The 22,997-nt window shown below is 42.8% G+C and overlaps 1 protein-coding gene across 1 annotated transcript in view; it reads right to left on the bottom strand.

Moving 5' to 3' along the window:
* Positions 1–22,997, bottom strand: part of ATP7A (ATPase copper transporting alpha) — a 2,674,176-nt gene that overhangs the window by 849,744 nt on the left and 1,801,435 nt on the right. The window lies entirely within an intron of this gene.

Here is a 22,997-nt window from a genome sequence, read left to right as displayed (position 1 = left end):
TCCTTAAGTACCTGCTGCACATTGTCATGAAAAAGGTGACTAAAAGGTATTAAAACTGAATCATCCAGGCAGTCAGTTGAACTTGTTCGATATTGAGGTGGATCAAACTCCCCTTCTCCTTGTGTGAGCAGATGGAGTCTGAGAGGAGCCTTGCAGTAAATGTCAATGGCTAATTCAAAAAGAAGGGAGAACCAATTTTGCCGGGGCCAGAAGGGAGTCACCACAATGATTTCTGGAGAGTCTTTCAGAATTTTCAGAATTACCCTGGAAATCAATGGAAAGGGTGAAAAAAATCACATAAAAATCCCTGAGGGAAATGACAGAGCATTTGTTTTCCAGGCTTGCTTGCAGGAAGTCCTGGTACAGAATCTATTTAGTTGACTGTTTTGAAAGGAGACAGACAGATCTACTTGAAATGTTCCCCACATCTGGATCAACTCTTGTAGGAACTCTTCATTAAGTTTCCACTTATGAGGGGCTATCCAGGATCAGCTTAGCTTGTCTGCCATTATGATTTGCTCTGACAGAAAGTAAGAGGCTTGGAGAATTAAGGAATATTGAAGAGTTAACTCCCAAGCTACAAAGCCAGCACAGAGGGTATGACCTGGTGGTCCTTGTTTATATACCACATAACTGTGGTGTTGTCTATTATGATCTGCAAGGGGATCAAGGTCTCAGACATGATTTAGAGACTTTATAGCACAAATCACAACCAACACTTCTTTGATACTGATGTGCTTTGGTCTGAACTGTCCCAAAGATTCTGAACTTTTCCCAAGCAAAATCTGTGCTGTCAATACAGATTTTGTTTGGGTGAGTGCAGAAAAAGATGACTTGGATTGTGAGCCACCTGATACCTCAACTAATGCAGTTCTGTCCTAATAAAGTCCAAAACTAGAATTTGAAATTCCAAAGAATAAGAATGTTGCATCCACATTTTCTGAATCTTTCTCATATGCAACTTCTCAAAGGGAATCATAGAAGCCATAAGGCCTAACATCCTGAGAAATTTTCTGACCTTAGCTTGGGACTGGAGAGAAAAGTTTAGGAAGACTTGCAGATAAAAACCCACCCTTGCCTGAAGAAGAAACACCTTCTGAGATGCGGTGCCTATCAGGCAACCTAGAAACACTATCCTGTGTGATGGAGTGAGGGAGGAATTGTCCATATTTATCTAGAATCCGAGATATTCTGGAAGGAAGAAACCTTTGTTAAGGACTCCTGACAACTGAGAAAAAATTCTTCACAAACAAGTAAGTTATTTCAATAAAGAAAAGTGTGGATTTGTGCAATCTGCAGTAGGCCACTACTGGGAATAGACACTTTAAACAGTCTTGGCGCAGTGGACAGCCCAAAGAGTAATGCAGAGAATTCATAATGTGACTCAGACACACAAAATCTTAGAAATCTCCAGAAGTTGCATGCTATTAAAATGTGACGGTAATCATGTTTGAGTTCTAAAGTTGCCATAAAACTTAGGTCTGAAATCAGACCTAACACTGCTTGAATGGTTGACATCTTGAATTTTGGAATCTTTACAAAAAGACTGAGAAAAGAATGCTCTAAACTAGTCTCCACAGGTGCTCCATTCTTTGGAACCAGAAACATTTCTGGAATAAAAGCCTTTTCCTATTTTATCATCAGGGACATGTTCTATGATTCCTGAAGATACAATTCTGTTTGATTGGCAGAGTGAAGGGTGATTCCCCTGAAAGAAGGGGGCTTCTATCCAGTACCAACTGTATCCCTTCTGAATCACCTTCAAAATCTGTCTGAAACTATCTGTTACCAAAAGTGGCATGTAGAGTCAGTGTCCATGAAAGAGGATGAGATACTGGGGCAGGTGGGGGTCAGTGGTGACCTGATTTCTGGCACTCAGTGGAGGGCATCTGATACTTTTTTGGAAAGCTCCTCTCTTTCTGGGATTTTCATTAGTTCCCTCCTGCTAAATCTTCTTAGGCATCTGTCTGTTATCAGAAGGTACCCCCTGTTTGGTTTGTCTTTTAAAGGGAATGAAGGATTTAGAGGGAAAGAACTTGGGGACCTGAAAAATCCTAGAAACTCCATGCATTAACTTATCTCTCTCCTCCCATTGTTTGAACACCTGTGTAGCAGGAGGACAAAATAAAACCTCTCTATCTAGAGTAACATTTAGGACATCTGACTTTAAGTCATCTGAAAACATCTGGTTACACAGACAAATCTTCTCAAAACTGTGGCTAAAGTAGAAGCCCTAAAAACAGCATCAACACAATCATGAATACTTTTTTAAAATCACGTTTAGACACTTGAGACAAATTAGTCACAATCTGATTCAGATTAGCTCTCCCAAAATGAGGATGAGGAGCAGCAAATTCTCTCAAATTATTAGCACATTTAAGCATACATTTCCACGGAATGCACGCATTTAGGCGAACGTGAGTTGTCCGACGTCCTAAATGTTGAAGGCAGTGACCCCAGTTTGCGGAATGTTGAATTTTCAAACGCCAAATCCTTCAACTCCGAACACAAGCCAGGCTAATATCCCCCCTTCTTGACCCATGGTTGTGCTTGTTGTGGTGGTTGAGCGACTGGAAATGTCGAATTCGATGTTACGCTCGACATTCTGACCATTTGCTAGTGTGAGTTTCGACATTTAGGTTTGGAGAATGTTATGTTCGGAGGTGGTGTCTCCGACCACATGCATGAATTCCCACTTCCACATATACCCCATGGTAATTCAGAATTCTGAAGGCTAAAGTAGATGAAAAAATGATTATCTTACCCAGTCTGTCTAAATGTTTACCCTCTTTATCCTCAGGAACTGGACTGGGGGAAGTGAAGCATCTGTTTGCTTTAGGAACACTGGTGAGGCACCTGTTTGCATTAGATGAAATCAGTGGTGGATCCAGGAATATGGAAAAAGTGTGTGTGTGTGGGTGTGGGGGGGGGGGGCAACTACCAGGGTTGGAATGAGAAAGTGAAACACTGGTTTTAGGAGGGTGTAAACATCACCTTAACATGTTCTGCATTATATGTGAAAAGACAACAATATACATTCAGCTGATAAATAGATAAATATATGCATGAGCTCTAATCCAGTAATTCATACTGATAGTTAACACTAAATGGTATCTTCTGATACCTAATATAACTGTAGTACAGTAAACAGATGTAGTAGACAGCTGGGGTAGTTATGGATAGACTGTGTTTTAGTTGTTCTACACTCAGAGTCAGACACTCTGAAGTAACTGCAGGTGTTCACAGAGCTGAGGAATTTACTCATAAGTTAGCCACTAATGACAGGATCCTTAGTGCAGATTAGGTTGTACCACTCTGTAGCTGGGAAGTGTGTTTGTTGTGGATTATTCTTGCTTCCTTAGTGGCTATTAAAACATGATGTGCCGGTATCAATATCACTTTTTCTCACATTCAGGCTTTTCACATCACTTGACAGGGGATAAAAGCTATTTAATGTGACTGTGTCACATTTACAGATTAGCTAGGAGTCATATGATGATATCCTATGTACTGAGAACACACCCTTCCTGCCTAACCTCAATGCCTACTACTCATTCAAATCCTCTATTTTGAAAGTCCCCATGGCTGGTGGAGGGTTATCTATATTCCTCCAAAACTCCATCATATCTAGTCTTATACAGCTAAATAATGACCTAGAGATACTCCATGTATTGTTAATGTAAATAAGATAAGCTATAACATAGTAGCTCGTTACCAACTTCCTTTCATGTCACCAGCAATGCATGTAGTATACTTAAACAAACTGAGGTAATCATACCTCTCAACCTGCAGAGATCAAAAATATAGACAAAGGCTCTTGGAAAGCAGATACATACAATCAAAAATCTAGACAGCAAAATTTGTATACCTAACATTATAACCCCTCCTATTTTACTACAACTATCAGAAACAAGGTGCACACAAAGGTATAAAAAATTGATCACACAGGCATAGTAATTCAAGATAGAGGGCTTTCTCTTTTCATAAAGAAAGCTGGTGGTAGAATGCAGAAGTCCAGAAAGTCATCAAAAGAAAGGAGTTCAGGAAAAAGTGGAAGATAGAAAAGATGGACCAGGCTAGGAAGGACTACTGTTGGCTAGCAAAGAAGCTAAGAAAGGAGATGCAGCAGCAAAGAACAGGGCATCGGAGGCACTCTACCAGCTTCTGCAAAGTGACTCAGTAGACGGCACAAAGAAACTATATCATGTTGCAAGACAAAGACAGAAAGACAAAGAAGACAGTCAGACACCCTTCGTAAAGGATGCCAGCAACAACCTGCTCACCAGTCTACAGGCCATCAAAGGAAGATGGAAGGAATACTTTCAGCACCTCCTGAATGAAGAAAAAGCCACAGAAGCTGTACTGCCCCAGACACAGCTTGCAATGAGAAAACAGGAGCCCACCCTAGAAGTACGAATAGCACTAAGAGAAATGAAGTCAGGCTCAGATGAGGTCACAGCAGATATGATAAAGATAAAGAAAAGGGGACATAAGAGCAGAAGCCAAAGTAGCTTTAGTTGCAGGAAAGATCAAACAGAACACATTACAGTGGTTCGGGCACATATGCAGAAAAACAGAAAACAATCTGGTGAAGATTTGGGACAGACAGGAAAAAGCTAACAGGAAATGAGGGCGTCCAGTGAAGAGGAAGATAAATTGTGTCAGAGAAGATCTGTGACTGTCGGGCACGAGTGTCGAAGAAGCAGGAGTGTGAAAATGAATCGGGAGAGATGGAGACAGTTAACACGACACCTTGAGCCCATGCAGAAATTGGGAAAAGGGGTGGCTGAAAGTGATGATGGTGATGATAGCAAGAGGGATAGCAGACTGGCTAAAATACAGAATCCTCAAAGTGCCAGTGGCAATTGTCTTATCAGGAAGCATAAAGGCAATAAGTCCTGATCTGAGGGCTCAGTATTTGTGCACCTTTTTTTCTTTTTTGGCACTTACTTTTTTTCATCTGCAGGTTGTAAACAAGGATCTCTGGCTAACCAAGTATGACTGCAACCAGTGAGTTACTGTCAGCACCCCCCCCCCCAAAAAAATCTTCTACATTTTGCTAATAACTAGTGTACTAAAAACAGGCTCAGATTAAATGCAGAAAAGTGCAAAATTGTCTGATTTAGTAGGCAACCCTGTTTTCAGCCTACAGCACAGACAATACCCCACTTCAAAATGAAAATGTTGTTAGGGGCCTTGAATCATGGGTTGAAAATTCCCTTTCATTCAGTCATCAACTGAAATGCAGTTGTCACAAAATCCTTCTAGTTAGTGCAGGTAAGTGCCAAGAGAACATATCATTCAGATCTAAAGAGGGCAGAGTCACTTTACATTCAGCACTTATTAGGTCAATTAAGTACAATGCCCCTTTCAGGACGTACCTCACTAGACACATCAAACAACTACAAAGAACCATAAGTTCCTAAGAAATCACTGGCATAACGACCCTAAGTTCCTGAGAGAGACTGGAAGCAATGCCCCTTTATTAGACTCTTGAGGGAAGATCAATGCCTTGCCTCTGTGGTATAAGAGATACAGTTGTGCTAGACATCTTGTATTTCTACAAGTTTACAATCTCCACAAATGCCAGAAAGTACAGTTCTGTACACTTACCATAAATGTAGATGTTCGAGTGTATTCACTGTTGCAGTCATCACTTGTGGGTTATCCCTGCTGGGTAGCCCTAGGCTGGCCCGAGTACCAGAGCAAAGGTTTCCCTCCTGCATCAGCTGTTCTGTGAGTGTGGCTGACGTCAGGGCTATAAAGGGCAACCGTCGACGCCATTACATCAGTTTTTCTTGCTCCAAAGGTCTTGGAGCCTCAGAGAAGATGCATATAATAGTAAAGAAAAGGGGGTAGGTGGGAGAGGGAAACAGGACTGTAACAGTTAATACACTCAAACATCTACATTTATGGTAAGTGTACACAACTGTACTATGTTCTTCATGTTTCACTGCTGCAGTCATCACTTGTGGGAGGAATCCCAAAGCAGAAGAAGTGGGTGGGGGAAAGCTGCACAATTATGGGGATGCTAGCATGCCTTGCAGGACTGCAGATGCAAATCCTGCCCTGGTTTGGAGAAAGTAGCCAGCTGGTAAAGCTTGGTGAAAGTGTAGACAGAAGTCCAAGTAGCAGCTTCCAGAATTTCCTTGGTAAGAACTCCCATCAGAAAAGCGGTGGAGGTAGAGGCTGCTCTTGTGGAATGGGATCTGACAGTTTTGGGAGGACTCTTTCCATGGAAGGTATAGCAGAAATGTATACAATGAGAGATCCATTCGGAAAAGGTCTGCTTAGTAACGGGTTTCCCCTCTGCCCCAGGGGCAAATAAAACCAGGAGCTGGTCAGTTTTCCTGATTGATTTGGTCCTATCAAGGTAAAATCTCAACTGTCTGTGCACATCTAAGGTATGCAGAATTCTCTACCCTTTATTTGTTGGTTTAGGACAGAAGGTAGGTAGGTGTATGGCTTAGTTGCGGGTTACCTCAGAAAACACCTTAGGCATGAAGGAGGGTTTTTTTCTTAGAGAGACCATGTCCACATGGAAGATGATGAAGGGGGCTCAGTGGCCGTAACAGCCTGTAGCTCAGATACCCTCCTAGCAGAAGTGATAGCTAGCAAAAGGGCAGTCTTCCAAGAAAGGTTTTTAAAATCAGCTGAGGAAGCTGGCTCGAAAGGGGGTAGAGTCAGTTTTTCCAGGACAAAGTTTAGATCCCAAACTGGCGCAGGGGGCCTTCTTGGTGGTCTGATGTGAGCCACACCTTTGAGGAACTGTTTCAAGAGATGTTGAGAGAATAAAGGCTGATCCGCCTGGACATAGGCTGAGCTAGCCGAAGCAGGAGTCTTGATAGAGGAGTAAGACAAACCCTTATGGAGGAGCTGTGCCAGGTAGTCAAGAACCAGGGGTAAAGAGGCTTTAGTGCTGGGGGTGTTCCTAGTGGAGCACCAGCAGGTGAATCTCTTCCATTTAGAGGAATATGATTTTCTAGTGCTGGGTCTGCTAATACCTGATTGCTGAGGGCTACAGTGTTAACTGCCTTTGAGGAATCAGCCATGCTGTTAACTTGAGTGGGGCAAGGCCTGGATGCAGGAGCTTCCTTCCTTGTTGTGTGAAAAGGTCTGTGCTGGAAGGCAGGTAAAGGGAGGGTGCATGCTCATGCTGAGGAGCATGGAGTACCAGTGCTGCCTTGGCCAATCTAGGGGAAATCAGGATAGCCCTTAGTCCTTCTTCTCTGATTTTGAGTGGAACCCTGGGTATCAGAGGAAGTGGGGGAAAGGCATACACAAACAGGCTGCTCCAGTGGAAAGAGAGGGCGTCCATCCTCCAGGTTTCTGGGTGAAACTGTGTTAAGCAGAATTTGGCCAGTTGATGGTTCTGGGGGCTTGCGAAAAGGTTAATGCCTGGCTCCCCCCAGATGCGAGTGATCTATAAGAAGATTTCCCTGTGCATCTGCCACTCATGGAGGTCCATGATCTGTCTGCTTAAGTGATCTGCCAGGGTGTTTTGCTTCCCTGGGAGGTACTGAGCTAAGAGTTGCAGTCCCATATTCGAAGCTGACTGCCAGATTTCCATGGCAAGGTGACATAGGGGGTAGGAATGAGTGTCCCCCTGTTTGTTGATGTATCACATGACAGTGGTGTTGTCTGTCCTGATTAGTAGTGCCCCTGATGACAGATGCTCTTGAAAGGTTAGGATAGCTCTGTGCGTTGCCAGCATTTCTTTCAAACTGATGTGGAGACATAGAACTTCCTGTTCCCAAAAGGCCTGGGTTTGCAGAGTTCCAGTGTGAGCTCCCCAGGCAATGTCTGACGTGTCTGTGGTCAAGATCTGCGTATGTGGCTGAAGGACAAAAGGAAGGCCTTTGTTTAGGGAGCAAGCTTGGGCCCACCAGAGGAGTTCCTTCCTTAAGCAAGGAATTAGTGGCAGTTGATGTGCCAGAGACTGGGAATGCTGGCATCAGAGGTTCCTTAGGTACCACTGCAGTTTCCACATATGCAGTCTAGCAAGGGGTACCAGCAGGATGCAGGAGGCCATGTATCCCACGGCTTGTAATATTTGCCTGGCTATGAGGTGGGTTTTGTGTGCCAGCTGGTGGAAGTAGGACTGCAGAAAGGTTTGGTTCGGGGGGGGGGGGCATTTGCATGGATGTGTCTAGCAGAGTGCACAGGAAGGCAATCCTTCATGTGGGTAGCAGCTGGGATTTCTCCATGTTTATGGTGAACCCCCAGTTAGGTCAGTGTGGTCTGCACAAAGAAGAGATCCTGTAGGAACTTTTCCTTGGTTTCTGCCTTAATGAGGCAGTCAAGATAGGGGTAAATGTGTATGGCTCTCTGCCTGCGGTAAGCAATAACTGGAGTCAAGCACTTTGTAAAGACTCTGGGAGCAGTGGATAAGCCAAAGGGCAGTGCAGAGAACTGAAAGTGTTGGGACCCTGCTCTGAACCTTAGGTAACTCCTGCAGGACTCTGATAGGAATATGCAGGTAGGCATCCTTCAGGTCTAGGGTCACTAGCCAGGCTTGTAGTAGGAGCATAGGCAGTAGTTTCTGTAGTGTCAACATTTTGGAACCACAAGGGACAGATTCACAATAGAGAGGTCAAGGATAGGGCACCATGTGCCCTCTTTTCTGGGAACTAGGAACAGCCTTGAGTAAAATCCCTTCTTGGTCTGTTACTTGGGCATGGATTCTACAGCACCCTCGGCGTAAAGTTTTTGGATCTGGCGAACAGCTTCTGCTGTCTGATTTGCAGGGATACTTGGGTGACCTTATCTCCTTGTATTTTCTTTGAAATAGAATCTGTACCCTCTGGTAACAATTTTCAGGACCCATAGATCTGAGGTGATGGCCTGCCAGTTTTCTAGGAAGAGGGAAAGTCTTCCTCCTAGCTTGTCTGAAGGGGGGGGCAGAGGGGAGGGAAGGGAGTCATTGTGATTCTCTGGTGAAGGAAGTGAGCTTAGAACTCCCCTGTCTTGGAGGGGCAGTGGACCACTGCCTAGTTCTTTGTTGGCTGTGTGCCTGCAACCAAGGGGTTCTGTCTCTACGTCTCTTTCTCTGTGTTGGCTTAGCCTGAGATGGCGAGGACCACTGTTTGGTAAGGAAGTTTCTGCTGAACCTGGGAGGCTGTACCTGCAAAAAATCCTTGACAGGCTGCATGGATTTGGCTTCATCCTCCATTTTCTTGACAATCTCCCTTGGCCTTGGGGCCAAACAACTGCTCTTTATCCAAAGATGCATCTAAATGTTTGGATTTTACCTGGTCAGGCAAAGGCTGCTCCCTTAACCAGACGTGACTTCTGACAACTGATCCTGCAACTGCAGCCCTAGTAGAGGCTACCGAGGAATCATAACCACAATGTAAGGAGTGCTTTGCTACCTGAGAGCATGACTGTATGAGGTCTGTTAATTATCTGGTAGTGTTGCTGTCAGGCAAGGCAGATATTTGCTACTTAATAAGTTCAAGCACATTCTGCTGGAATTCAATCATATGAAATTGACAGTTTAATGCCCTAACAGCTAAAGTGGCTGAGGTGTAAACCTTTTTACCCATCCTGTCTAGAGCTCTGCTTTCTTTGTCAGTTGGGATGGGTTTTTTTGAACAGCTGGCTCTAGCTCCCTTAGGGTCTTAAGTAATTACTTCAGGGTCTGCAGTAGAGTTTTTAAATAGGTATTTGTGAGAGTCTTGCACCCTAAAGTATCTTATCAGATTTTCTGGGTGCTGGAGAGAGAGAATCAGGAGATAGAGCCGATTCTAGAAAAACATCTTCTACTACATCCAGGATAGGAGGAATGGCCAGAGGCTTATGCTGAGACAGATCTAGAAATTGCCTGAGTCGAATTTTAGACTGGGGGTGGTCCTGGGCCTCCCAATGAAAATGTTCTTTGAGAGTGTTCAGAGTTTCCCAGAAAGAAAGGTCCTCAGGGTGAGAGGCAGTAGGAATGGGATCATCAGCATCAGAGCCCTCAAATGCCGAGGGCTGGTCTTCCATGTCTGACTCCTCTAGATCTGAATCCACTGATTCCTGGTCTGTGAGGACGTCTGGGGGGGTGTCTCTTTTTCTTTTGGCTGGTGTGGGAGGGGGAGGTTGGTTACCCCTGATCAGAGTCATCAGGTCCTCAGCCATTCTGAGAAGTTGCTGAGATTGAGGGGCTGGCTAGTAGTAGTAGGTCAGTGGCTGGGACCCTGCAGAGGAATCTTTTTGGGAGCTGATTTTGGCTTAGGCTTAGCTGGTTCAGTAGCCTTATACAGAGTCAATTTGACTGGCAGCGTTGTCGTTGGTCTAATCCTGACTTTGGATGTTGGTGGGGGCTCCGCAGAAGCCGGTGCCTGCAAAGCAGCTCCAGACCTATCCGCATGACAAACAACCGACATCTCGGCAGGAGGAGGTTGATCTGGTGACGTACCAGACTCCAAATGGGTCTTAGTAGAGGCCTGCAGTGGATCATCAGCCGTCATCAGCGGCTGCGAAGGCACCTCACCGAGTTCAGCTGTAACATTGTTTTGAGTAAAGGTGGATGGTAGTCCGGGATCGTCAGAGGACCCAACTTTTGGAAGCTTATCCTTGTCTCTGTCTTTTTTATTCCTAGGAAAGTCAGTAACTGCCTGAGAAAATGATGCCATTTCGCATTGCTGGAAAGACTGACTAAAATACCTCGTAACAATATCAGCTCTTTTTATAGTACGAGCATTAAAGAGGGCACAGAACCGACATCCTGGAACGTCGTGGTCTGGGCCTAAACAGGTGATGCAGAGAGAATAGCAGTCTCTGTGTGGGATCTGCTTTCCACAACTGAGACAGTTATTAACTTTCTCTGACACTGGTTTAAGGCAAGAAAAGATTTTCCAATGGAGTAATTAGCTTTAGATGGTTGTCTTCACTCTGGCAATGGCCGACCGACGCACTAGCAAAAAGTACAGTTTTGTACCTACCATAAATGTAGATGTTCGAGGATCCCATTGCTGCAGTCCTTACTAATGGGTAGTCCGCTATCCAGTCGGCCCGAATACCAGAGGCTGGCGCTGGCGTGCAGGCTCAGTCTTTTCTTGCCCAGATGTCAGAAAGACCTAAAAAACAAGGCCCAAAAATACCTGCACCAAAAATATGTACAATATAATATATAATATATAAAAAAAATGTAGTATGTAACCTCACCTACACAACCACCCCAGGGAGGGAGGAGGGGAGGGAGGGACTGCATGGATGGGAGCAATGGGATCACATTAGAGTAGATAGGAAGGTGATATGCTTTAGAGAAAGTATGCACACTCCAAGTAGCAGCTTCAAAAATATCTTAGTTGCCACAACCCCCAGTAGAGAAAGTGGAAAATAGTTTGTTTTGACACAGGCTTGCCCTGCGAACTCAAGCAAAAAAGAAACAAACAACTGCTGACTGCCTAAAAATCTTAGTTCTGCTAGTAATAGTAATAATGTGCCAATGTTGTGTAAAGTATCCAAATATTTTCTTTTTTTTTTATTTTGGGGTCTGCATAAAAAAAGGCAATGATAGTTTGGTTTAAGCCACACACTAGACCACCTTAGGAAGGCATAGGGATAGATTAGTAGTAATGATACTACCCCCTCCTTATAAAAAATCAAGGCAATCAAAACACCTGCCATCAGCTCAAGCCAACAGAAACACCCTTCTTGCAGAAGTAATAGCCAACAGCAGTTAGATACTTCCTGCAACTTAGCCTTATAGGCAGCACGAAAGGTAGCTTTAGGAGAGAGGGACTTCCACCATCCAGTGATCTTTGCCCAGCAGAGGTAAAAGTGAAACTTGTAACACTTGGGAATTTCCAAATGGGTGTAAGTGAATTGCTGCAGCATGAATGAATCGGTTCCACGCGGTCCACTCTTGTTACTAGAACAGGTAAATAAAAGCGAAGGAAATCCTCTCTAGGCCAGAAATCTCCAAATTGGCCATCTTACTCCCCATCTGGAGTAACTTGGAGCCTTTTGTGAGCTCCCTGTTTTCTTTGTGGAGGGAGCGTCTGGCATGCCTTTGAGAAGGGGCATTGTGTGGAGTGGTGAATGTAATTAAATCCCAATTTTCTTTGAAAGAGACAGTCTTCCTCCCAAAGAGCTTGCCCAGATGAGAATCTACTGGCAGCTGAAAAGGCAGGTCATTGGGTCTGTTTAAGGAAGGACTGACCCCCTCACCTCCCTGTTCTAGGCCTAAAGAACTTGAGCTCTGCCCCCTACCACGTCTAGACCTACCCCTAGACTGGGAATCATAAGCAGGATATGTCCACCCCTTAGCAGGCCCGTTTCTACTAAAACGTGGCTGTACCTGCAAAAATCTTTAACAGTTTGCATAGACTTAGCTTTGTCCCTTTTTTTTAAAAAAACTTACGCGGCACAGAGAACAAACAACACAGAAGTGAGCATCCAAATCCCTTGTCTTAACATGCTCAGCTAAAGCTAAATCCCTCCAGCATCAAAACCACATTGCAAAGAAATGCTTGCCCACTTGTCAGACACATAAACCAAATAGCATCCACCTTAGATTTCAATTGTGAAAGGAGATAATTTTGATATTTCAGCATGTGAAACTGACAACAATCAACTCATGGCGGGAGTGGAAGAAGAAGTATACTCTTTCCCCCCTATCCAAAGCCTCCCTGCCCTGGTTGTCCAGTCAGGACCACAACCACAGAGGCTTTTAAACACCTTTAGGCCCTGAAACAACAGTTTCTGGGTCCGCTTAGACTCTTAAACAAATACTTATGAGCACGGGCACCCTATAGTACCCTACCTATAGGAACAGGACAGGGAGTCAGGGTTCAGGAAGCCTCTGTCAAGCCTCAAAACAAAACAAGAATTCTAAGCCTTTTTTCCTGGAATCAGAGTAATGGCCTTCCTTCCATTAAAAGTGCTCCCTGGAATGCAGAGTCTCTTGAAAAAGAAAGAATCCCTCAGAGGAGAAGCGGAAGGGTGGCATCATCATCAGAATCAGAATAAGGAGGATACTCTCCTGCCGTCTTCATGAAAGCTCTGAAGCCTCTGAACCCTGTTGTCAAACTGTCAAACTGGTCTTCCTCTGGTCTGGGGGCCCTTATCAGGCCATAGATATAGATCCCTCTAATCATTAAGCATATGTTTCTTTCATATGTTTCCTGAAATAGGTACAGAACCTACAGAATGCTGAAATGAAGCCCACTGAAGCTAGACTTGGCCTACCTCTAAAAGAAGTTTTGGCAACAGAGGAGAGGAAGGAGGGAAGAGTAACTAGAGAGAGAAGTTGAGAGAGAAGCCTACTGCCTGACTGCCCTCTGGCTGGTAAGCCTGGTCCAGTAACAGTAACTGTTCTGACCTCTGGCAACCCTCTGCTCTCTGGGCAAACCTCTGGCTCCACTGAGGCCTCTCTACTTCTGCTTCGGGGTCCACAGCAAGAAAGACTGATGTAATGGCATCGGCTGTCACCCTTTATAGCCCTGACATCAGCCATTCTGACAGAACAGCCGATGCAGGAGGGAAACCTTTACTCTGGTACTCAGGCCGGCCAAAGGCTACCTAGCAGGGATAACCCACAAGTGATGAAGGCCGACAAATGATAGTGGAGATCCCGCTACAGTGCGGGACTGGGAGATTCCCCTTTCCTGCACTGTAGTGCAATCTCAGAGTGAGAATGTTTAAGTAGCAGGGGGTGCAGGGGGGCTTGCACCCCTACATAACACAGTTTTACTGTGTTTACAAGTAGATAAATGGTGCTGTTTCAGGATGTCGGTCTTTCAGAATATAGATCATATGGTGTCGGCCATGTGAAAGTCGACATTCTGAAGTAGACCCATATATATATATATATATATATATATATATATATATATATATATATATATATATATATACACACACACACACACATACAAATATATATATATATATATATATATATATATATATATATATATACACACACAAACACACATTTTATATATGTATGTATATTTTATATATGTATATACCTTCCACCAGAGGCAGACACATAGTACTCAAACCCCTAGATTAGGCTTCACTGGAAAGAGAGAACAATAAGGAGGTTATATGTGGCATTTTCTAAGAAACAACATGGACACCTTTATCATTTCTATAATGACATCAGCTCTAAACCTAAAAAAGGAGATTTATTATCTAAAGATGTAGTTAATGTGGGGGAGAATGAATACAATAATTTAACGGAGTGAGGTGGCAACCCATGCAATTCAGTACCCCGATAAAAGCGTTTGCTTTGTATTTTTTTGACATGACACCATGACAGCTTAAAAAAGTCAGGGATGCAGGACAGCCAGATGCCATCCTTCCATTTACGTTTGTTATAAAATGTAAATCACCAGTAAGGTCAAATATACCAACAAATATAGCCATAAACCTGCTCAGAAATGTTCCACTGTATCTAAATGCAAAGGCAATAATGTTTTAGCAGATTATAATAACCACGAGAGACAACTGCTGATTTTTAATGATAAAAAAGTCAGCAGTACTTTGCTTTGATGAAGTATAAACATGCATTTTTATTTAATATGTATTTATTTGAGAGGATGTTCAGTAAGAGTTAATGCATACAGTCTACAAAAAGGGCAAACTACATATAATACTTTTCTAACAAAGGTCATTCCCTGTAAAATAAAAAAAACAGTGCACAGTTCAGGATGCTCAGATTATTAAATATCTAATATCTGCACTAACAAGGCACAACTGAACAAACATCAACCCAGTGTTTGTTTTCCCAGGTGAATAAAAACAATTCTGGGAATTCAAAGAACGCTCGGAAGAAAAACTACTAAAATACAGCTAGAAGAATGGGAAAAAAATCAGGAAGTAAAAAACTAGGTGTTGTGCTTATGATGTATAATATCTAGTGGGATTTAAAAAAATGTTTTTCAGAGACACCCAACTTTGACACTCTCCCTTTAAGGAACAAAGTTACCTCAGAGTTTCTGAACATTAGTCTGCGCTCGTAGCAGTTTTCCTTGAATGCTTGAACAGGATGTTGATCAACTCTGCAATTTGGCACTACTGTGAAAACATATGTTTTACCATCTACTAAATCCTCGCTGTGACCAGGTACACTTTCACTCAAGTGCAGTGGAGATGCAATTGGAGGAGCAATTAAGGACAGTCCTATAGATCACCTGACTGCAACCTCCAATTACACCTCCGATGCATCTTTCACATAAAAACTTAAATATATATATATATATATATATATATAAAAGTTGAAAAGGAAACTATCATTTTGGTGGTACATTTTCCAGTTTTAACAAAAGCACAGTGCAGTTTATTTTTTTGAAATTCATAGAACAGCTTTAAAAAGGGGATGGCGTGAGCCCTGTGCCTAATCCGCCACTGGAAATGGCTGCTGGGGTGGCTCTAGGATGAAAACAAAGATATCTGTTTGCTTGAGAAATATTATGCAATTTATCAGCCTTTTTTAGTATTGATGGCCAAGAATCAGGAGCATTACAGGTTGCATTAACAGCATCCTCCAAGGTTGGGAGAGAAGGAATGGGTGCAGTCTGCAAAGCTACTTGCTCCAATACATCATAATATCTGCCCAGTTCAGGGGGAACATCTACCTGTTTCCCAAGGAAACACATCCTTGAGTTTGCAGACCGTCTCAGAAAAGGAGTAAGTCTCCATATGTTCAAATTCAGGCTCACTGCCTAAACAGTCTGAGTACTGGCCTATAGAACCCTCAGGTGACACAGCCCTGTCTCCATTTACATCAGAATCATCTCAACAAATATCCTCTTCCTTGGGAGTACAGGAAAAAGAACTAGGATGAAGTACTTGACACCCTTGATTAAAAGTCTACAACAAACTCCCAGCTAAAGTCACAATAAATAATTTTGCCAAATAAACAATCTTTTTACTTTAACAATGATTAACCTTTTGTTTTTCTTACTCTTTTGAAGAAGATAGAGAAGGAAAATGGATGTCATCCCAAGCAAGAGGTCTCGTTCCCCAGCTACCACATGAAGGCTCTCTTGGGGGTGTCTCCAGTACCTATATTGGATATTTTTCCTGTGCCCACATTGGACAGTAGAACAGCCAAAGAAGCTGTGTCTGACCCCTGGTCCATAGTGGCCAGCAAGGCTACACCAGAAGGACTTGAGAAAACCTGTAATTGGTCTGAGGAACCAGCAATGGTTACAGTACAGTCAACTACTACTGGCTGAAGAACCAGCAATGACCAGTGTAAAGTCACCTACTTTCAGCTGAGACACTGACTGAGCCTGTGTTGAAGGCAAGAAATTGTGCTTTAATTGCATTTTCTTATTAGGTACTTTGAAGGAAGACACAGCAGGACAATGAAAAGTAGGTAACCATTTGAAATGTCGAGAAACTCTACAGCAAGTCCCTAAATACAGAGAATGAATGGCCGAAAGAACAGATGTACATATACTAAGTCCAAGATGCCATTTCTCAGAATATTCCCTTTTCTCCGAGCTATGGTGACCTTGGAGTTGGTATATAAAAGTTCGGGGAGTGTGGGGGCAATATTGTACGAGACATACTTTGATAGAAATGAGCATGAAAATTTGATAAAGGATTTCACGATGGACATTCAGCACAATATTACGGATAAGGGAAAAGACGAGTAATAATACTGACTGACTCCAATAGGCCAGTAACGGTAGATTTGTACTAGTAAGGAGCTAATGGCCAGCAAGGAGGATTACTCTGGCATGTATTCGTATTCCACCAAAAAACGTTATTATGCAGCTTAATAAAATGTTGGTTGAAATAATCAGCTTGCAGCAGAGAACATTATTTATGGGTGGGGGAATGGAACTCGTAATAGTGAGGATGCATCAGAGGGACATATAACAAAACATAGTAGATTTCTGAAGAAATATATTATTGAGTATTTGGTGTGGAAGATATGAATTCAGTAGTCAGAACTCAAGACAAAATTTGCATATTCCTCCCCAAAGTACAATAACTGAGCCAGACTGGATAAACACTATATTTCACAGCTACATATGTATTTACCTGAAAACTGTGACATACATCATTATTACTTCAGATCATGCACTGATAAAAACAAAAATAAAAATACATGGTGGTTGTTGTGTCTTCCGGCTTTTCCCAGTTAGGGGTCGCCACAGCAGAACTCCGGTCCGCTAATGATTGGCAGTAGATTTTTACATGCTGAATTGCCAGCTCTGACGCACAACCTTCAACGAAGGTATGCCCATTCACGCATGTCTCCACACAGAAGACGCTCTAGCTGAGAATCGAACAGGACAATGTTTTACTGTGAGGCGACAATGCTACCGCAGCACCACCACCGCAAAAATACATGGTAATGAAGTAAAAATGAGATGATACTGCTTCGAAGTACCTGTTAAAATGACAGGAATATAAGGAATGGGCAGTGGAAATAATTCAAGAGTCATTAGGGAATATAAACATTTTTTCAAAGGGACAGCTAGTGGGTCAGATAAAATGAAAAGTGCATTTAAAACCAATATAGAAATAAAATTAAAAGATATGGGAAAGACGTAATAGGAATTACTTAGAGAGGTTGGCAAAGGTTAAAGTACTATAAAATAGTACACAGCAAAATATAGAAGGTTTAGATTTTTGCATGGAAGTCTTTGCAAAGTTATTTTATACACTGAATAGACTGCAAATAATTTTTCCATAGGTAGACAGCAACTGATATAGGTGTGATGGGAACGAGAGGAATACCTGGGCACATTCTTTTGGGGGGGGGATGTAATGAGTTGATAGATTTTTAGAAATTCCCTAGAGGACTTGTTAGAAATTTTGGAACAGCAAATTATTTAATTAAGGAAATGACTCTTTTTATAGCTGATACAGAAGCTGAATTGCCTAGACACAGTAAGGCCATACTATGTTTAATGCTGATCGTCATAAAAAAAATATATATATTACGAAATGGAAACCAAAAACAAAACCAACTGTAGCAGAAGTGTTGAATATTGTAACAGAAATAAAATAATTGGAGGTGGGATATTTAGAAAAGAGGAGTAAATTACACAGAAATAAATGGAATCTATGGGAATAATACATACAAGAAGGAAAAGCAAAACTTGAGCAATCTATGCAATGTTAAATTGAATACTTAAGACAAAATATATTTGTATAATGTGCAGAAAGGAAAAATTATAATGGTTTGCTTTCTCTTTTGTAACTGCATGTGTGTTCACGTTACTTTGCAATGTGTACCTTTTAACACTGATTTAAGCAACAGAAAGCAGAATGGTTTGTCGCCAAACAAAGGAAGCCTATGACAAAAAACAAATGGCAGATCCTACAGAAGTACTACAGATATTTAGAACATGTTATGAACATTTGTATAAAGCAGAGGAATGTAGAAACCATAAAAATATTAGGATTTCTTACAAGAAATTGATAGCATGGATGGAAAAAGTACAGTTGTTTAAGAACTTATCATAACAGTAGATGTCCTACTGATCACTGTTGTAGAATTCTTAACATATGGGTTTTCGTTCACTGACATCTGGCCAGAGTAAGAAAGCATGACCTTCCAGAGGGTGTACGTCCACTGCTGACCTTAGCTTGTATGCATTGGGAAATATAGGTGGATGTAGGCACGAATACCTCAGAGTATCTCCAAGCCAGTGGCCTGATGACTGCTGAGAAAGGAAAGTGATTAGCTAGGAGGGGGTGAAATTCAAAGAGGTAAGCAAATTCTCCTAAAAGCAGTCTACTAGGTGATAGTACACAACAGAGGGAAACAAAAGTGTTGGAGCAGAGGAAGAGAAGAAGGGAAGGAAGGAATACTGCAACAGTGATCAGTAGGACATCTACTGTTACGTTAAATTCTTACAAAACTGTACTATATCCTGACTCCTATCACTGTTGCAGTATTCTTAACATATGGGTGATTCCCAGAGCTAAAGGAGGTAAGATAAGAGGGAGGCTGGCTAAAGGGAGAATGAGCTGTCCAGCAGACCAGACAGGACCGATCTAGCAAAGGCAGCCTTAGATTTCAAAAAGGCATCAATCTTGAAATGTTTGGTGAAGATGTGCAAAGAAGATCAGGTGGCCACTTCCAAGATGGACCTGACATCTACACTCTTGTGGAATGCCCCAGAGGAGATCAATGCCTGAGTAGAACGTGGTTTTGGGCAGGAAAGCAATGCTTTCCCGTATTGTGTACAACAGAAAGAAATAGCCATCGATATCCAAGATGCAATGGATGGCTTAGAGACTGGTAGCCCTGTTTGGAGTCCATGAATGAAACATGAAGGTGGTCAGTTTTTTTTCTGACAGTTTTTGTTTTGTCCAAGTAGGACCTTAACTGCCTGTGAAAGTCAATTGAGTGGAGAATTTTTCCCCCTTATTTTGGGGATTAGGAAAAAAGGCAGGCAGGTGGACAGCCTGGTTGAGGGACATCTCATTCACTACCTTAGGCATGAATGATGGTTTAGCCCCAAGCGTCTCCATTTCCATGTGGAAAATGAGAAAGGGTAGAATAGCCATAAGAGCCTGAAATATAGACACTCTGAGGGCAGAGGTAAGAGCCAGCAGAAGGTTAGCCTTCCAGATGCAGAATTTTAAAGTGGCAGAAGTTGCTGGCTCAAATGGGGGCAAACTAAGCTTTTCCAGCCTAACACTGAGATCACAGGGAGAAGAAATAGGTTTCCTAGGCAGCTAAAGATGTAAGACTCTCCTCAATTAAAGTTTGACCTTCATCCTGAACATGACAGGATGATCAAGAGATAAGCAGGCATTAAAGGCAGACAGATGGGCTTTAATGGAACAGCAGGCCAGACTAAAATGCAATAATTTGCAGAGATACTCAAGGACAAAAGGGGCATCTGACAAGAATTTGTCCTGGCTGTGCCTGAAGCACCAAACTGAAAATATTTTCCACTTAGCTAAATATGATTTTCTGATGGTAGGTTTTCTGGTTTCCTGTAGAACCTAAACCACCTCCTCAAAGAGATGTCTTTTAGGGTATCAGATCCCTATCATCCACAGAGTGAGACTAGAATCGAAAAGAGAAGCAGACCTTGCTGTTGAGTGAGCAGATCTGGTTGCAATGGTATTTTCCAATAGTTTCTCTTGGACAGGTGCAGTAGGAGAGGAAACCAATGGTGTCTTGGCCAGAAAAGGCGAGGAGTAGGAGTTTTGGAGCTCCCTTTTAACTTTTAGAAGGATTTTTGGCAGCAGTAGTAGTAGAGGGAAGAAGGTATACAGGAACCTCCCTGACCACTGGAAAAATAAAGCATCTGTCCTCCAAGTTAAGGGGGACAGACTCCTGGTGCAGAACACGGGAAGCTGGTGGTTTTCTGGTGAAGCAAAAAGATCTATTTGTGGTGTTCCCCACTGATGCCTTACTGTTTTGAAGACTTGCTAAAGGTTCATTCATGAGGGTTCTACAAGGACCTGCTTAAGGAGTCCAGCAGTTCACTCTTGTGTGAGGGAATGTATTCAGTTGTCAGAGCCATGTCTATTTGTGTGGCTAGGTGCTATGCCTCCTGTGCTAGCCTGCACAGTGGGTAAGATCTTGTGCACCTGTTTGTTCAGATACCACATAACTGGTGTTGTCTGTGTACACCAGTAGTGAGCCTGGTTTCCACAGATGGCACAATATTTGCAGTGCTTGCAGAAGGGCTCTGATTTCTTTCAGCTGGATGTGTTCTTTCAGGATGGGGGAAGGCCATTTCACCTGCAACAGTGGGATCCTGTCCAACCTCCCCCCCCCATGCTATGTCTGAGGCATTTGTGAGAAGAACTTGGTTGGATGGAGCTGGGGTGAAAAGACGACCCAGATTGAGCGTGGCCTGTTTTTCCCACCAGAGTAGCTCCTTTTTGATGTAAGATAAGAGTGGAATCAGGGTATCCAGGGGATGGAAATGTTGAGACCAGACTGATTTCAAGTACCACTGAATTTTCCACTTATGTAGTCTGGCCAGAGGAAGCATTGAGATGGCAGCTGCCATGAAACCCAGGGCCTTGAGTATCTCCCTTGCTGTGCAATGAGAAACTCAGTAGAGGTATCTGAAAAAGGTGGCCAGACTGAGAACCGTTTCCTGAGGAAGGAAGGCAAACATTCTGCATGTGTTTAGTCTGCAACCCAGAAAGACCAGGTCCTGAGCAGGTGTGAGTTGGGATTTTTTCAAGTCAACTGCGAGCTCAACAAAGGACAGGGCATGCACCATGAAAAATGTACATGCTCAAGAAGAGAGAGCTTGAATAAGTAGGCCACCCAGGTAAGGGAAATTTTGAATCCCCTGTGTGTGGCAGAAAGCTACCGCTGGAGCTAGGCACTCTGTAAATACTCTTGGAGCCACTGAAAGAAAACGGGTAATGTAGTAAACTGAAAATGTGATGAGCGAGAGAAAAATCTGAGGAATTTCCTGAAACAGTGTTGAATGGGGATGTAAAGGTAAGCATCCTTTGGGTCTAGTGATGCAAGAAAGGCATGATGAAGAATGAAAGGCAGAAGGGTGTGCACTGATATCATTTTGAAAGTGGGAACCTTTAGAAAGGTGTTTAGAAGACAGAGATCCAAAATGGGTCAACATTGTCCTTCCTTCCTTCCTTGTTTGGCACCAGAAACACTCTGAAATAGAACCCTTTTTCTCTGAAGGAGGATGGCACTATTTTTATGGTGCCTTGATCTAGTAAGTTCTGAATGACAGGTCAAAGCAAAATGAGATGGTTTTCTGGAGGAGGATGCAAGCACTTTACACAGGCGATGCTTTCCCTTGACACAGCATACCCTTCGTTGATGATAGTCAGAACCCATTTGTCTGTATTTACCACTTGCCAGAAAAGAAGGGACATAGAAAGACTTTTTGAAACAGAGGTAGACGGTTTGAGGAGGGGAGAGGTGTGGTTGAGATGGTAATCACAAGTTCTTGCTTCTGAAGAGAGGCCTCCCTCAAGGAGACTCCCTATTTGGTTTGTCTGAAAATCTTTTTCTAGATATTTTTCTTTGTTTGTGAATGGACCATGGATCCTTCTTCACAAAGCAAGTGGATTTGGCTGGGTAGTTCCTGTGATATCCAGGGTATGTAGAAACTAAAATTTGCCTGCAGTCCTTCATAGTCTTACCTTGCTCTTGTAGGGCTTTGAAGAGTTTTGCAGCTTCTGTGCCAAACAGGAAGTGTTCATCCTGAGTTGAGTCTAGATTTTAGATTTGTAGTCTTCCAGGATGGATTGGCTGTGCAGCCATGCATAATGTCTGATGAATGAACTGTGACTGCAGCCCTGGAAGAGGCAACATAACTACATTTGATGCTGTGCCTAGCATTTTGAGTAGCCTCAGAGAGTAAGGACTGCATTTGCTGCTTAAAATCTGCAGATTGTGGGTCTGGCATACCCTTATTCAGAGACTATAGGACAGACAGCAAACATTTAGTCATTTGTGTCTGGTAGTTGATATCTCTGAGTGTGATAGTCGAGGTGTAGAGCTTCTTTCCCCATCTATCCATAGCCCTACTACCCTTGTCTGTGGGAAGGGTGTTAGCACTTAGAAAAGTTTAGAAGGCTTACCCTAGGACAGACAGGCAACAGCAGGGTCAGCTACAGGGTTCTTGTGCAGACATTTTAGTTCATCAGGCACCTTATAAAATATGTTTGGTGTTTCAGGTGCTGGTGGTTGAGACTCAGAAGCCGAAGAAGTAGACAGAAAGGCATCCTGGTATGCATCTAGTAAAAGAGAGACTTGAGAGAGGGCAGTTGTGCCCATTTCCAGAAGACTAAAGTATCTTTTCTGAACATCTGAGATTTGCTTTCACTGACATTCAAAATGCCTCATCATGTTCTGAATAGGGAATGCCCTTCATCACAAGAAAGTTGTTCTGGGGAATAGTCCACAGAATGATCAGAATCCATATCCTGCTCCTCCACAGAAGAAGAGTAATCCTGACTGTGTCTTTGTGGTGCGGTCTGTGGCAGCTGGAACACAAAAGTAGAATGTTTCAGGGCCATGATTGTTTTAAATATGACCTGTGAAAAATCCATCCATTCTTTTTCTTTGGAAGTTGTAC

Source organism: Protopterus annectens, chromosome 15.part0, assembly GCF_019279795.1.
Source record: "Protopterus annectens isolate FY-2018-M chromosome 15.part0, PAN1.0, whole genome shotgun sequence".
Classification (NCBI taxonomy): Eukaryota; Metazoa; Chordata; order Ceratodontiformes; family Protopteridae; genus Protopterus; species Protopterus annectens.
The sequence above is the reverse complement of the archived record's forward strand: the minus strand, read 5'-3'. Positions and strand labels throughout refer to the sequence as shown.